This window comes from Tachypleus tridentatus, chromosome 6, assembly GCF_004210375.1.
Source record: "Tachypleus tridentatus isolate NWPU-2018 chromosome 6, ASM421037v1, whole genome shotgun sequence".
In the NCBI taxonomy this organism is placed as follows: domain Eukaryota; kingdom Metazoa; phylum Arthropoda; class Merostomata; order Xiphosura; family Limulidae; genus Tachypleus; species Tachypleus tridentatus.
The window spans coordinates 113362856-113378433 of record NC_134830.1 but is presented as its reverse complement, the minus strand read 5'-3'; the positions used below and the strand labels follow the sequence as shown (position 1 = coordinate 113378433).

Below are 15578 nucleotides of genomic sequence, written 5' to 3'. Positions count from 1 at the left end.
AAATTATATAAGGAAGGTTTGTTTTTCGAATTTCGCTCAAAGTTACACAAGGGCAACCTGCACCAGCCAGCCCAAATTAAATAGTTAGAAGGCAACTAATTATTACCACCCACCGCCAATTCTTGAGATACTCTTTTACCAACGAATAATGGAATTGATCGTCACATTAAAACGCTATCACGGCTGAAAGGGCAAAAATATTTGTTGGGACAGGGACTCGAACCTGCGACTCTGAGATTATGAGTCGATGTGGCTGTCTGGTCATGTCGGGCTTATATAGGAAAAGTAATTTAAAATTTAGAATCAAAAAATATAAAACACAGCAGAAATATTCAGGCAATACGAATAGTAAGATTTAACTGTCAAGTTTATAACACATATACAGTTCACAATGCAGAGTTACTGTCAGTAGCCCACACCCAATCAAAGATCGTGTTTCTGGTAAAGCATAATTAAGACTGTTTTCATGAATAATTGAAGAGCAAACAGATGGTAAAAGTGATTCATTTCTGTAAAATCCTTCCGTAGCTGTTGGGGAGATGTTACAAACATTTAGGTTTAGGAACCAGTAGTAGTAACCTGTAAAATGTAAAATTGTTGAACATTCAGAATAAGTTTATATTTACAGATATATTGAAGAGTATTATTATAATTACTCAAATGCCAAAAGCTAAGAAATATTTTTAAACAATTATAATACAAAATAGATATTGAGCTACCAAGAAACCTGCTTAGAATTTAATCATTCGTGACGTGTGAAAAAGTTTACTCCTCTTTCCAAAGCTCTGATTTTCTAAGAATTGGCTAGGAAGTAACTAAAAACATAGACTGTAGTAGAGCTTTGAATTTTGAAGCTGTCGAGCCGGGTTCTAGTCCGTGCAATCTCACAAAATATTCTTCACATTTTAAGCTGTGGAAGCGTTATAAGAGTTACAGGCAAAGTGGATGGTTGGTTGTAGGGCGACAATGACTGACTACCTTGGGCAATGGTGGATTTAAAGTTGTGTGGACCCTACATCCGAAGTAATTTTACATAGAATAAAATTATCAGTGTGTCTCCATGAAGTTCATGTACCCTGAGGTTGGGTCCTCTATAACCCTTATCTAAATACTCCAATGTCCTTGTGGACAGAGGCAGATTTTCAGTAGTCTTGTAATAAATATAAAAATAATAGAATACTATTATTGAACTAACAACACCAGTGTGAACTTACAAAGTTTCAATATATTAAAAGTTAATGACAATTACATATAGTTTTATTGGTGAAAAGTTTCTTACTAGCGTAAAGCTAAAGTATTCACTACAGAGACTTAATCTTGATTTTTAGTGTCATGGTGACGAAAAGAAATACTGGGGTAATATTTTGCAATAAAAGTGTGCTTGGGAAACAGGTGTGCCTGAGAGAGCCCTTTTTCGTATTTAGAAATGACTGACTTCTACCATCTTCTAAAGTGATGCATCAATAACCCTGTTGTTCAATCAGTATTATATTATATGTAATCCAAAATGATCTATGCTTGAGAGATGTTAGAAACATCGTCGTCTATATAAGCTACATCATGTAACTTCTGGTTAGTTCTCAAGTTAAATAAAGTTGCCTCCTTCGATGGCTAGTACACGTACTTTCACTTTAAGACCTGTAAACAAGAGCTAAAAGTTTCCATCGCGCTATTTCAGGTCCAGCTGGTACGACTTCACCGTAACTAACAGAACACTATGGCGTTGGAGCTCAGTTATAACAACACATCCAACGAATGTCACATGAACAAGCTGCAAGAAACAGCTGGCAACTGCTAAGAATGAGTGGGAGGAGAGGAATTAGGAAATGACGTACTACACGTACCTTTCTGTTAAATCAACAGAATGTAACCGGTAGAAACGAGCTATTAAGCACTTGCTTGATTTCTTTCTTTCATAATTTTCGCTCATAGTATACACAACGGGCTATAGCTGTTGCTAATTTTGAGCTGATAGATGAAAGAGAAGATAGCTAGTCAACAGCACCCACCGCCAACTCATTACAATTATATAGTTATAGAACTATATTAGCTGCGATGAAATAATAATAAAAGAGGAACTTTCTCCTCATTGTTAATTCTACTCTTCACTATGCAGTGAATTCAGAGGTTTAGGAGGCAAATTTAAAGTATGTGGGGCGCGAAGACCAAGGTTTATTTGAGCAGGCGAAGTGAGGGGGTGTAGACCACAAGTACACTTATTATGTCCGGAGTTCAGAGATCTCCTTAGGACCCTGTAAGTTGTTGGATTCTAGATTACATTTTATGAATTCTCCTGCAAGTAATTTTTCTATCTTTGATGCATTTTTACTAAAATAGATTGGGAAATGGGAAGGACCGAGCCACCACCCGTCTCACTTCTTAGGCTATTGGAATATTTTACACTCGATAATCAAGAAATCACATTAACATCATGTTAAATTCTTTTTTAAAAACAGGAATAAAATGGTTGAAAAGTACGGCGTGAAATATAACATTAGTAAATCGAACTCCTTCAAGAAATTCAAACACAGCGATATTACATAATTTACCACTAATATTTTAAATTTTTAATAATTTGAGAGTTAACACGTCTTAGGTAGAAATTCACACGCCTGCTTTATGAAAAGAAACAATGGTGCTGTTGTCTGATCAAATAGAAAATAAGCAGAAGAAAAACATGAAACCAGAACAGATAGTGTGCACAACAGTTTAAATTTAATTCTGAATAAAATATTTACCAAATTAGTTTTCCACCTGTCTCTGAGCCTGTTATTTTATCATTTTTAATATTCTTGTGGGTGTAAAGGAAATAAAACCAATAATTTCTTGAGTTTCTAGAGCTTTCGAAACTATCAAAACATAAATTTTAAAACTTCAGATATAAAAACATTCTTGAAATAAGGTAAATCACGAGATTTTAACTCAATTTTCTCAATAAGTTCGATGTAGGAGTTTCGAAATTTTGAATTGCGGAGTGTTTAATCTGGGAATGAAAATTTTCAGTAATAAAAAGAACTGATCAAAAAATAGGTAGTTAAGATTTTATAAAGAATGTCCTGAAACATACTTAATATAAACACATGATGGATAAGGTACTCGGGGTGGGAGGATTGTAGTTTACGTCCCATTACTGCAAAAAACTCTAAGCCTAGAAGATTAACGTTTAAGTACACTATTCAGTTAAACAAGAGTAGCCCATGAATACTGTTAATTAGTTGCATCGCTTCGAAATTATGGAAGGCTAAACTCGACTAACCATTGTGTAGCTTTGAAAGAACATCCTAAATAAGTGAACAGATTATACGAAAATTAACGGGCATTTCGCACTAAGATTATAACTACTAAGCTCTACCAACTGGTGTATTCCCTGGTGAAGGTGAGACACTGAAACGTCAGGAACTAAGTATTTATTATTCTTTTACTGCCCGCAGCTAATGGCTAAATATTTACAAAATATTTTTAAACCTCTAGGCCACGTTACGTACTTTGAAACAAGAAAATCATAAATTTAATATTGTTATTCTTTTGTTGACCTTTAAAACTTGTCAATACGTCACCATACAACACACACAAAATTTTCGGAATCCATAAAGATCAACAGAAAAGAAGTGATTATTTAATTATATGCTGTATATTATACAGATACTATATTTATCAGATACACTCATTTACATTTACTAATAAAAGGAGTTTACTTGGTTACATGTTTTCTTGACTTTTTACAAGTTAGATGATCATGACACAACACTCTATATACTTATACGTTAATCTTATGCTCAAGTTCAGTATTCAACCACAATGAAACTGCTGTTTAAGCGAATTAGCAGTTTATTAGTTATTTCCAATTCGCTATCCATTTCTAAAAACTAACTAAATCAAAATATTTCATAGGCTAATAATACTCGACCGACATCAATACCTTTATATTCAATGAGCTCTGTATAGATTTATGTAATATTAGACCTTTATCTACACTTGTTCTAAAAGTAATACTACGCAAGCTCTATCATACTTGGGCTGGTCATGGTCTAGTGGTTAGCTTCTAGGCTTCAAATAGAATGGTGTAAGGTTTGAACCATAATATTTCGCTGAACACAGCCTGCGACTTCGTCTATAGAGATTATATACTGGTTATACCAGTGACAGTCCCTTTCGTTTTTCGGTTGAGAGAACTGTGTGCAGTGGACGCTGTCAACAGATTGACCTCCCTCAGCTAAAGTATTCTACGCGCGAAGGAATAAATATTGTTTGTTATATATAACCTGTGGTATCGTGAGAAGGTGAATGGTCTCACTCATCATACGTAATTACTTGAATATAGAACTAAGTGCTACTACATGATCAATTATTCATTGTGAGAAAACAAGCAACTGGAGAGAAGCCACGAGCAAGGGAGGATGGAGTGGGAGTTTTGAAATGTAAATCTGAAATGGCACATTTTTATGACCTTTCTTTTGAATATATAATACTTTAACCATACATGCGATATAAAGTATTGTAAAAAATTACAATTTTATTGCTGGAGGGCTTTTCCCTTATTTTCTTTTGAGGAAACAAGTAGATTAAGATTTTATATGTAAAAGATTATTCGTGTCTCGAATTTTCAATTTTATATACGGGCGTACTTACACTTGCCGAGCTACGCCCTTGGTATAAATAACTTTACCTCATAATATCATAACATCAAATTTCTAGACATTATAGTTAAATAGGTAATATTTGATTTTTCGTTGTAACCTTATAGCACTGCCGGATTTCCGATTCGACAATGTGCTTATAGTATCAGTATTGCCGAAACAGGAGTTGGTGGTTACTCTGGGAAGAAATAATCCTCTAGATGATCCAAAGCTGTCTTTATACAAAAATGACTTGTTGTTATTATTAATGACAATTAAACAAAATTTCTATGGAAAATTACAGCGTGGTATACAGGATTGATTATATGATTTAATTTCTTAGTGTTTCATATAAAAGTGCGATAGGAACACTTACGGGTTTTTGTCACCCTTATCTCTTAACCCCTAAAAAGTGTTATGGAAGTTACAATGATACAGAATGTTTGTGTATTTGGGCATGTTTATAATTTCTCTAAATTAGGCAATTATGACTTTTCACTATTCAAAACGTAATTACAAAATTGACGTAGTTATACTGTTGAAGAGAGTACTTTATGATCCAGTCGATTGGAATTATACTAAGTATTAACACCAGTCACCCACGCACCATGTTTAAGATAGGGGGAATCTATTAGTGAGATCACAAGCCCTCACAATCAGCTTGCTAAAGAAGCTATTGCACCGGGGTTCTAGAGGCATACCTTACCCAGAACAAAATTAAAATATAGGTGCTATGAGATTAAATGTGAAAGTACTTTTGTACAAACTGTAGTTTAAACAACTGCAGCTGCGCTCTAACTATATAATAATATTCTTTTTACAATAGGTGGCTTAGCCGAACTTTCCCTCCACCTACCTGCGTACGTGCGTGAACACAAATGTTTAAAGGGGTAAAAAAATGTACTGAATCACAATAAATATTTAAGAATGAAACCTACCCAGTCCCAGCATATAATATTTCTTCAGTTAATAATTTACTGTATAAATATGAAATAGTGTGAGACTGGGCACATTCTTGTACACATGTGTACATGTCAAGTCATCGTCAGTCAGACAAGGAACATGTAAATTGTATGAGACTGTTTCCAGTATCACAGTAATGTGTTTATACAGTAAGTTACTAAGTAAAAAGCAATATTGTATTCTAAGACTATGTCAGTCATATTTTAAAATATTTATTGTATATCAGTATTTTTTTCGCTAAACGACTGTGTTACTTAACAAAACCTTAAGCAAATACCATCTTAATTTTAATGATTTATTTCTAGTTCTACAGTATTCTTCAAATAGCTCCCGATATGTCTGCGGACTAACGACGCTAGGAACTGGGTTTCGATACCCGTGGTGGGTAGAGCACAGAGAACTTATTGTGTAGCTTTATGCATCACATCAAAAACGGCCCAGCAAGACTAGGTGGTTAGGGCGCTCGACTCGTAATCTATGGGTCGAGGATTCGAATCCCCGTCACACCAAACATACTCGCATCTTTTAGCCGTGGGAACATTATAATATGACGGTAAATCTCGATAGTGAAAGAGTAACCCAATAGCTGGCGGTGAGTGGTGATGACTAGCTGACTTCCTTCTCGTCTTGGACAGCTAAATGAAGGACGGCTAGCACAGATAGCCCTCGTTTAACTTTGGGCAAAATTCAAACAAACACTTCAAAAATTGTAACAAAATTCTTCGATTAGCTTTCATATCATCTGACTCAAGTTTTAAGTGTCTTTAAAATAGAATAGTGTAGCTCTTGGCACGTAACGTTCAATAACTTTCCTGTGCGAAATTGAAAAGCCTCGGTTACTGGGCAATTGTGGTGTGTTGAGATGTTCAGTAGTTCTCGTGACGCAAGGACTGCACTTCTTTAAGTTAGGTTCTCGAGAGGTTCTCCTGAAAGACAGAAATCCTGTCTTTGAGTTGAGTTGGTCGTTTGTAGGACACATTGATCAAGTGTTTTTGCGTTGGGTTGTCAAACACACATCTCGTGTCTTTATGCTGGTTGCTAACTGGTCCGTTTAAGATACATGGGTCATGGAACTTCTATTTCTTTCCCGTTTTCTTTATTAAGTTTTTCATAATCTTAGTTCATTACAGAACTGTTGTAATTTGGTGTTACACGAGAAAAAACGAGTTCCAAATACAGTGGAGCGCCGTTAAGCCGCGGTATTTGGGGGGTCAACCTGCTTAACCGCGGCTTACACCTTTGTGACTGAAAAGCCGAAGTCGCCAACAGCTCCGCCGAGGAGCCTCATCCGGGCCATAGCGTGATCATTCTAATATTAATGTATAGACTATTCAGATACAATTGACAAGTGCAATTTTTCAATATTATGTGCTTACTATTTATTCAGAAGCTGAAGTGATTTCTATTGGGTTTGTGGCCAATATTTATACAATTCCATAAAAATATCGGATTATCGAACTAAAAATAATACTTTAATTATTGATCACTTTTGTCATGGATTTACCGCGGATTATCTTTAATGTATGGAGAGGTGTGATTCGGTAACAATGGCGGCCTCCATAAACCTGACATAGATAGCGGATAAGGTAGATTAACGGTCGATTTCTATTGTAATATATTTTATTTATTTCCCAAATTAAAGCAAATCCTTTTTAAATATCCCCTTGAAGTTATAAAGCCAGGATTAAATTTGTAAGCCGCGTTTTTGCACGTTCTTAAATTAGCGATGAGCCGCGATAATCCTCGCTCACATTTGTCATGTCAGTGTCAACGACAAGGAGAGTGTGAGAAACTTTAAAAAGCCAGGCATTAGATTTAATACATCAAAAATTTTGGGACAAGACTTGCTACAACGGCTTGAGCGATTTCGCGATTTACTGGTCCGCGGCTTAATGGCGTTCCACTGTACTATGCACAAAGTCAGAGGTCACTCTCTTTTTTTTTTTCAAACAGTCACTCTTTTGGTAGTGTTTACTTCATGATTTAATGAAGCTGGCAAAGTAAAGTAAATTCGAATGCTTTTTCATAGCATACTATACATGTTTATCGTTATTTGAAAGTTATCGCGTTTTAAATTTTTAAAATGTATAAAACTATTTGGAGCCTGTACTATGTAAAATATTAATTAAACTGTTATTCTGGTGGGAACCGAAGTTGTACATCCATATTTGATGTTTTAGTTAAAACTAAATAAGAATCTAGAAAATAACAGTTGGTTTTACGACTTTAATAAAACAAACTATCATGTTTTGTTCAAGCTTAGTTACTTTGTTCTTTAATAACTTAATTTACTTACTTGGTTCAGACGACAAAACGCTATTCGTAATTTTATCAGTATTTATTTCACTGATTTGATTTTGTCTCATTTTCAAAGTCACTAAAGGATTTTAATCACCAATAGTTTTCGTCGGAAAGAGCTGTTATATACTAATCACAAAACTGACTAGTTTCTACTGGCATCACACTACCTACAAAACGCCAAACAAAACCAAAATGTAGTTCTGATACATTCCGTTCTACCACGACTTTATACTGGCTGTGGTTGTTACGTGACTTGTTTATTTGCATATTTAAAATATTTTATAATGCACTCAAATCTCTGTACTAGCAACAGTTTGAAAGCAAATATAAGTAACGAAATCTATAATCGACATTATACATTAATGTCTTCTTACTTTCGTTTCGCAGAATTTTTAGGCATTAGAGTAGATGCATCATTAAACTTACATTTTACAAGTAAAAGTTAGCAAAGTAACTTAAATGGTCGAACAAGTTTTGTGATTAAATGCAGATTAAGCTACGATATTACTGATTTGATGAGTTAGCTGTGATGTAAAAATATATTACATTTAAAAGTCATCATATTAAAATATCTTCAGAGATTAATACTACATGAGAGTTTACATTTTACATACATTCACTTTTTGAAATGTTTAAAGAAAATTACTTTAGCCTAAACACATCCCACGAACTAAAAGTTTGTTGTAATTCTCATGAAACGATTTTACTTAAAAACTTACATTTCAATGTTGGCCCGGTGGTTTAGGTGCTCGACTCGTAATCCGAGGGTCATAGTTCGAGTCTCTGTTACGCCAAACATGCTTGCCCTTTCAGCCGTGAGGGCGTTATAATGTGATGATAAGTCCCACTACTCGTTGGTAAAAAGAGTAGCCCAAGAGTAGGCGGTGGGTGATGATGAATAGCTGCTTTCCCTCTAGTCTTACACTGCTAAATTAGGAACGGCTGGTGTAGATAGCCCTCGTGTAGGTTTTCGCGAAATTCAACCAAATAAACATTTCAACGCTAATGTAATAGATGACGTTTTACATACTTATCAAAACCGTGATTTTTCCTTTTTCTATCCACCTTATTTCAACTTCATTACTTTCGTTTGATGTTGTGATATGTTAATTCAGTACATTTGTGATGATGTATGGTACAATATGTTTGTTTGTTTTTTTGGAATTTTGCGCAAAGCTACACGAGGGCTATCTGCGCTATCCGCCCCTAATTTAGCAATGTAAGACTAAAAGAAAGACAACAAGACATCACCGCCCTCCGCCAACTCTTGGGCTACTCTTTTTACCAACGAGTAGTGGGACTAATCATCACATTATAACGCCCTCACGGCTGAAAGGGCGAGCATGTTTGGTGTGACGGGGATTCGAACTACGACTCTCGGATTACAAGTCAAGCACCTTAACCATCGGGCCATGCAAGGCCTGGTACCAAAAGTCTGGCAGGAAAACAAAAATGCGTCCCTCATCTACAAAATTATCGTTTAAGAGCAAAATAACGTCCAAACATTTTTATGGACTATATAAATAGATGACAACTATATTAGAACGCCGTTTTTGCTGAGAGAATTACTCATACAATTATTCATTGTTTGCTTTCAATCAAATTCACACTGAGATGTCTGCTGTGTCCACTGCGGGAAATCGAACCACGGATTTTAGCGTTGTAAGTCCTTGAAGTTACCGGCGTTCCACCTGGTGGCGTTCTATATTTAAAACCTGAACAAAGAGTTGTGACAAGCGGTTTAACATGCTCAAATATTTTGTATGTATGACGTACAGAGTGACTGTGAAGAAAGTCTTATGCTTAAATTCAGTAAATGATATGACTTTGATCCAAGGCGTTTTAAGAATCGTTAGCCTTGGTGAAGAAATCTGAGAAGTGGTGCAGAGTGTTCCAAACCATATTACATCACATATCTGAATCACTTCTCATATCAAGCTTTTTATTTCTCTTTTCTTTCTTTCCTTTCCGGCAGCATAGATCAAATCTACGAGTCCGTGTTGTTTGACTCTGTTAACAAATTGATATTTTTGGCTGTAAAACATATCCAAAGAGTAAATGAATATTTACTTCCTGTCCAAGGAGATCGTGTGGCACTTGCGTCAGCAAAATTTTGGATGTAGTACTTCGATAGAGGAAATGTTTGTTATAGGATTCTCAAAAACGCAAAGACTCTGAAAACGTGAATTTTGATTATCAATGAACATAATCTGGAATGAATTATGCTTGCACCAGCTTTTCTTAAGGGACAGGCTTGATAGGCTATGAGATAGTTTTTGAAACGTTGTGTACAATGTCCAAATTCTCTCGACTAAAACTGTTGACACTCAGTGTGCCTCTGGTAAAATTTAGTTTTCCTACCACAAGTAGTTTTTTATAGTCTATGAGCAGTTTAAGTACAGGATATTTTGTAATCTCCCTGTATAATACAAGGAAATACGTTTGTTGTTGTTATTTTTAATACGAAACGCTAGAACAGATATCTTTTTTTAAAGTAACGGAAACTTGTAATTTGTATCAACAAAATATTTAAATTTTGTTACAGTGTTCTAAATGACCCCGATTTTACGTTTTCGAAAGAAACTAAAACATTAATTGGTTCAAATAAATAGATGTAAACAAATATATGTAGTTTTCTACGGATTTATTTAAATTAATGAATATACTTTACAATTTTCTGCTAATTCTCTTTTAATGTTCGTGTAGTGCTAGACTGGATTTGTTGAAATGGTCATTTTTTTCAGGCTGTGGCCAAAAGATCCAAGGTTCGAATTGTAATATGCCGTTAAGCGCAATCGGCACTTCACTTGTGTGATCATTATAACCATAAGGATCAATCATGCTATTTTAAGAGCGTAACATGGTATCATTTTAACCGTAATAGTGATTCCTGCTATTTGATAAGAGCAGCATTGAATCATTTTAACCATAACCCTAATTCTGATATTTGATAAGAATAGGATCGGATAATTTTAACTGTAATAGCCAGTCCTGCTATTTGATAACAGTAGCATTACTTCACCAAAAGTTTTGTATAAGGTTTAAGAGCTCACTCAATACGTACATACTGGAAACATGATATACATTGTGCGATGGTTAAGGTGACATCGTGTTAAGAGGTAGCGAGCACCATAATGGTGGTAGGAGGGGGAGATCCATTACACGCTATCAACACCCACCTCTTAGAGTACTTCCATAGTGTTTCACGTTATTAATTAATTGACGGCCATTGGCCGCAGAAGTGTTTTATGGGATGAAATTGTGAGGTCAGGACAAAGTAGGAAGTGGATATAACTCAAGAAACGACACTTATTATCAGCATTACGCTGGCTGTTTTCGTATTAACTTCATCTGAGTTCATGAATTATTGCAGTAGTGGTGGTCATTTTTTCCCATCGCAATCCTTCATGGAGAAGGCTTGTGCACTTTCTAAGATACATAAGACGTTTGTATGTCCTCCTCTCACACTGTGTATATATATTGTTTTATTACAAGTTTGATCTTCTTTTACGTATGTATGTATGACGTATGATGTATGATATATGTAGGTATGTATGACGTGGTGCCATATATTAATGTAGTTAACGTTATCTTACGTTAAAGAAAATAAATGCTCAATAACAGCAATAGTGGGGATTGGAGGATGGTTAATCTTCAGCAAATGCTCCTTCTTCCAAATCATCATCTCACAAAGTTTAGTTAAGATTGGCACAGCGAACTAGGAGTAGTTAGATAACAGACTAACAGACACAAAAATTTCGTGTGCTTTGTGTACACACACACCTATATAGACGCATAAGAAATGAAATTTCAATGGACTAATATAAATTCAAAATAAGTGAGTATTTTTAGTTTTTACATGACAAGTATAGACGTGGGTTGATGAAGAATTCAAAGCTGGCAATAAAGGAGAAGTAAGCCAAATTTTTATAACCAGTAAACAACAAAACTCGTAAACTCTGTTTGTTTGTTAAACAAAAAACTTCACAACAGGCTATCTACAAGAATGAAATACCGAATTTTATAATTATTAGCGCTCAAAACTTACCGCTTAGCCACAAGGGGGCGATTTGTAAGTTACAAAATCCTAAATAAAATTAAGCAGTACTGATTGATTGAAAAGATAATAATAATCAAAATATGCAAATAGAAAGTTTCTTGAAGTATTGATCAACAATTTTTTTTTAAATTTCGCGCAAAGCTAGTCGAGGGCTATCTGTGCTAGCCGTCCCTAATTTAGCAGTGTAAGACTAGAGAGAAGGCAGCTAGTTATCACCACCCACCGCTAACTCTTGGGCTACTCCTATACCAACGAATAGTGGGATTGACAGTCACATTATAACGCCTACACAGCTGAAAGGACGAGCATGTTTGGTGCAATCGGGATTCGAACGCCTTACCCGACCTGGCCATGCCGAGCCGTCTATCGCTATTGCTGCAGTGATACTAGCGACAGTAATTCAAGTTCCTCTCACTTCTCTAAAATGGTGTTAAGATGCTAAGAAACACTGAGTTTTGATCGATTTGTAAGAAAAAAATACCATTTATTCTTATCGTGCTTGAAGCTGTTAGAAGGTCAGAGCAATTGTTACCATGACTCTGTTTTGTCCGCACCTTTATTAACAATGTCCCTTTAAAATCGTGACTTTACATATATAACACAAAACAACAATAATGTTATATATATAATGACTGTCTTTTGTCTAGTACTAAAGATCTCATAGTGAAACGTGACGGGACATCAACCTGAGAATAATGTCCGAGTGTCAGGAAGAGAGGCACGATCCAAACAACACTAAACCTATAATATACTTTAATCAGTTTTGCCTCATATGGGTGATAGTTTTGCTACTGTTTCCCATTTCTGGTTTCGTTTCATATTATTAGGCTTAGATAACTATTTCCAGCCATTAGTTTTACTCTGTCACTCTGGTGTATGTGCGTACACTCAAAGAGTTCTCATCTGATTTTCGTCATATATGGCAGGAATGAAGAGTGTTCCTCAAGGATTAATTGGTCAGGTTTTGATTAACGTGCATCAAAGTCCATAGTTACAAATACGATCAGACACTTTGCATTATAATGAAAGCCATGGGTATTTCAAAGAAGTTTCGAAACACGAGAACAAATAAAGACAGATAGAGAATCATGACACTTTTACCTACACTTCTGAGAGTTAGGAATTGTTTGGTATGTGTTTCAGTTACTGCAAAACTCACAAATATTGCAGAATGAATGTTGCACTCTCTATGTACCTTTCTTTTTACAATTTACTCAAGTACGAAGTTGAAAAATAAACTATATCGACGCTGCAACATCGAAATATAATTTGAAAGAAACTCAAATAAATCATGAATCTTTAATAAACAATTGGTAACTACAAAGTTTTAATTTTCTACGACATATTTCAGTTGTAAGGTTGTAATGCAAACGCATCCACCTTGTCCGTGCAGGACTTCCATAAATCACCTAGTGTTTGAAAGTTATAGTTTCCCAGCGCCAGTTTCACTGTCATATTGCATTAAAAATCAAAGATGTTACATTTGGTAGCTTGACCGGTATGGCTTTCCTATGAAGAAAAGTAAATACCCATTTTCTTCTTCAACTGCTGCATACTTACAAATAACAATAAGAATCTCGGGCTGAAAAAAAGATAAAATTTATTTACTAACTGTTGTGTGGTGTATGTAATCAGCCTTTACATTAACTTTTGTGTTTACGGATCCTCACCTACGATAAGTCCTTAGCTTATTAAAACTAGTGTACGACCTGTAAGTCTCTTCTCTGGCACCTCAAGTTGACCTACTTTCCTTTGTTTTTCAGATATATTAAGTTAAAGGAATATTACACATTATGAAACATATAAATTTCAGATCTAAATATATATATATTTTTTATTTTCTAAGTGTATGACTATTTTGCATCGCAAAGAGCTTTGTTTACCCTTTCGAAAAGCAATCGACTCTCGTTGGCATTACCCTACCTATGAAAGCCAAATAATTTTAAAATGTAGTTCTGACATACTTCATTCCACCTCAAGTTTATATCGGTGTGGTTGTCACGTGACCTATTGATTTGCATATTCAAAATCGTTTTAATCTAAAATATTCCAAAATCTGTAAGCTGTCCGTAAGAAAACACACTGACAACAACCAATAATGTAATAAAATCTTAATCACGATGAAAATCTTTCCTTCTAGATATGAGCGAAGTGACTTGGTTGCTTCTAACCAAATCTACAAGAACAGATGCTTCGACATGTTATTTATGCTAAACTTATTCTAAGAGTAGTTTTCAAATACTGTTTATTTTATTAAACCGAACATGGGAGTGATGAGCTGTTCTTCTTTATCAAGTAGTTGGTCTGTAAAAATGCTTAATATTTTAGTCTTGAAAAGGCTTAATGAATGCTTACAAATACTGTCTGTAGGATGCGTAAAGGCCGGGCATGGCCAAGCGCGTAAGGCGTGCGACTCGTAATCCGAGGGTCGCGGGTTCGTGCCCGCGTCGCGCCAAACATGCTCGCCCTCGCAGCCGTGGGGGCGTTATAATGTTACGGTCAATCCCACTATTCGTTGGTAAAAGAGTAGCCCAAGAGTTGGCGGTGGGTGGTGATGACTAGCTGCCTTCCCTCTAGTCTTACACAGCTAAATTAGGGACGGCTAGCACAGATAGCCCTCGAGTAGCTTTGTGCGAAATTCAAAAACAAACAAACAGTATGCGTAAAAAACTAGACACACATGTGTAGGTTAAGTATCTTGATTTTTTTTCAAAGTAAAATTATTCAAAGAAATATTCATTCATCTCCTAATCAGCATATCACACTAATATGTTCGTTCAGATGCCTAGATCAGCTTAGCTATTAAATTTAATTATTTTCGTTGTTGTTGGTTGAAGCGCAAAGGTCAGCCCATCGCGGAGAATCGAAATCCTTATTTTTGCGTTGTGAATTAGTAAACTTACTGCTGACCCAGTGGGGTAAGTGTACCCAAATACTATATTTCTGTATTAGCAGTCTGAATAGTAACAGGGTTTTTGAGTCAAGAGTGAAAATTTGCTTTAAAGTTATATTGCAATGTTAGCTCTCGAATTAGATTTTGAAATGATTCGCATAACAAAAGGTGAGAGAGACGAAAAATAGGTTAATAACAGTGCGATTGCCTTTTCATAGCTGTAACATGGCCATTTCGACTCTACTTTAATTGATTTGTGCAGTATAGACGTCATGAGAAAGCAGAGCGTTTTTGTTAAAGGCAATTAAAGTAGAATACAGTTTAGCTCAGAGGTGTACCATGGCAGGTGCGAATGGTGCACCTGCACAGAGCACCGATTAGTTAGGGTTAGGGGCTGTGAGTTTGCATTTTTTTTTTTATGGAGAGACAATTGATATCTCGCATTAGACGCATTCAACGATCGGTTAGACCAGCGTTTCTCAAAATGTGGTGCGAGGACCCCTGGGATTCCCGAGGTCAAAATTATTTTCATAATATAATTCCTTCAATAAAACGTTTGTGTATGTTTTGAACCGAGCGAGAGAATGAGAGTGAAAAAGGCAAATAACGTCTTAGTACGTTTTGAGTCTTTGAGAAGGAAGGTTGTGTCTTTAAGTTCTAAGATTTCGTTCTCATGTTTTTTGTATATATAAGCGATATTATTTTGGATCAAACTTTCATTGAATTTACTTGGGGTTTAAATGAA

At 35.5% G+C, this 15578-nt stretch overlaps 1 protein-coding gene and 1 long non-coding RNA gene across 3 annotated transcripts in view; one reads left to right on the top strand and one right to left on the bottom strand.

The window, feature by feature from the left end:
* LOC143253338 (NALCN channel auxiliary factor 2-like) overlaps positions 1-15578 on the top strand; it is a 74637-nt gene that overhangs the window by 30180 nt on the left and 28879 nt on the right. The gene's annotated exons all lie outside the window — the stretch shown is intronic.
* On the bottom strand, positions 350-4481 carry LOC143253340 (uncharacterized). The gene is made up of 2 exons (XR_013029515.1): positions 4013-4481; positions 350-579 (listed from the first exon to the last, which is right to left on the bottom strand). It is a non-coding gene; the product is annotated as an uncharacterized LOC143253340 (long non-coding RNA).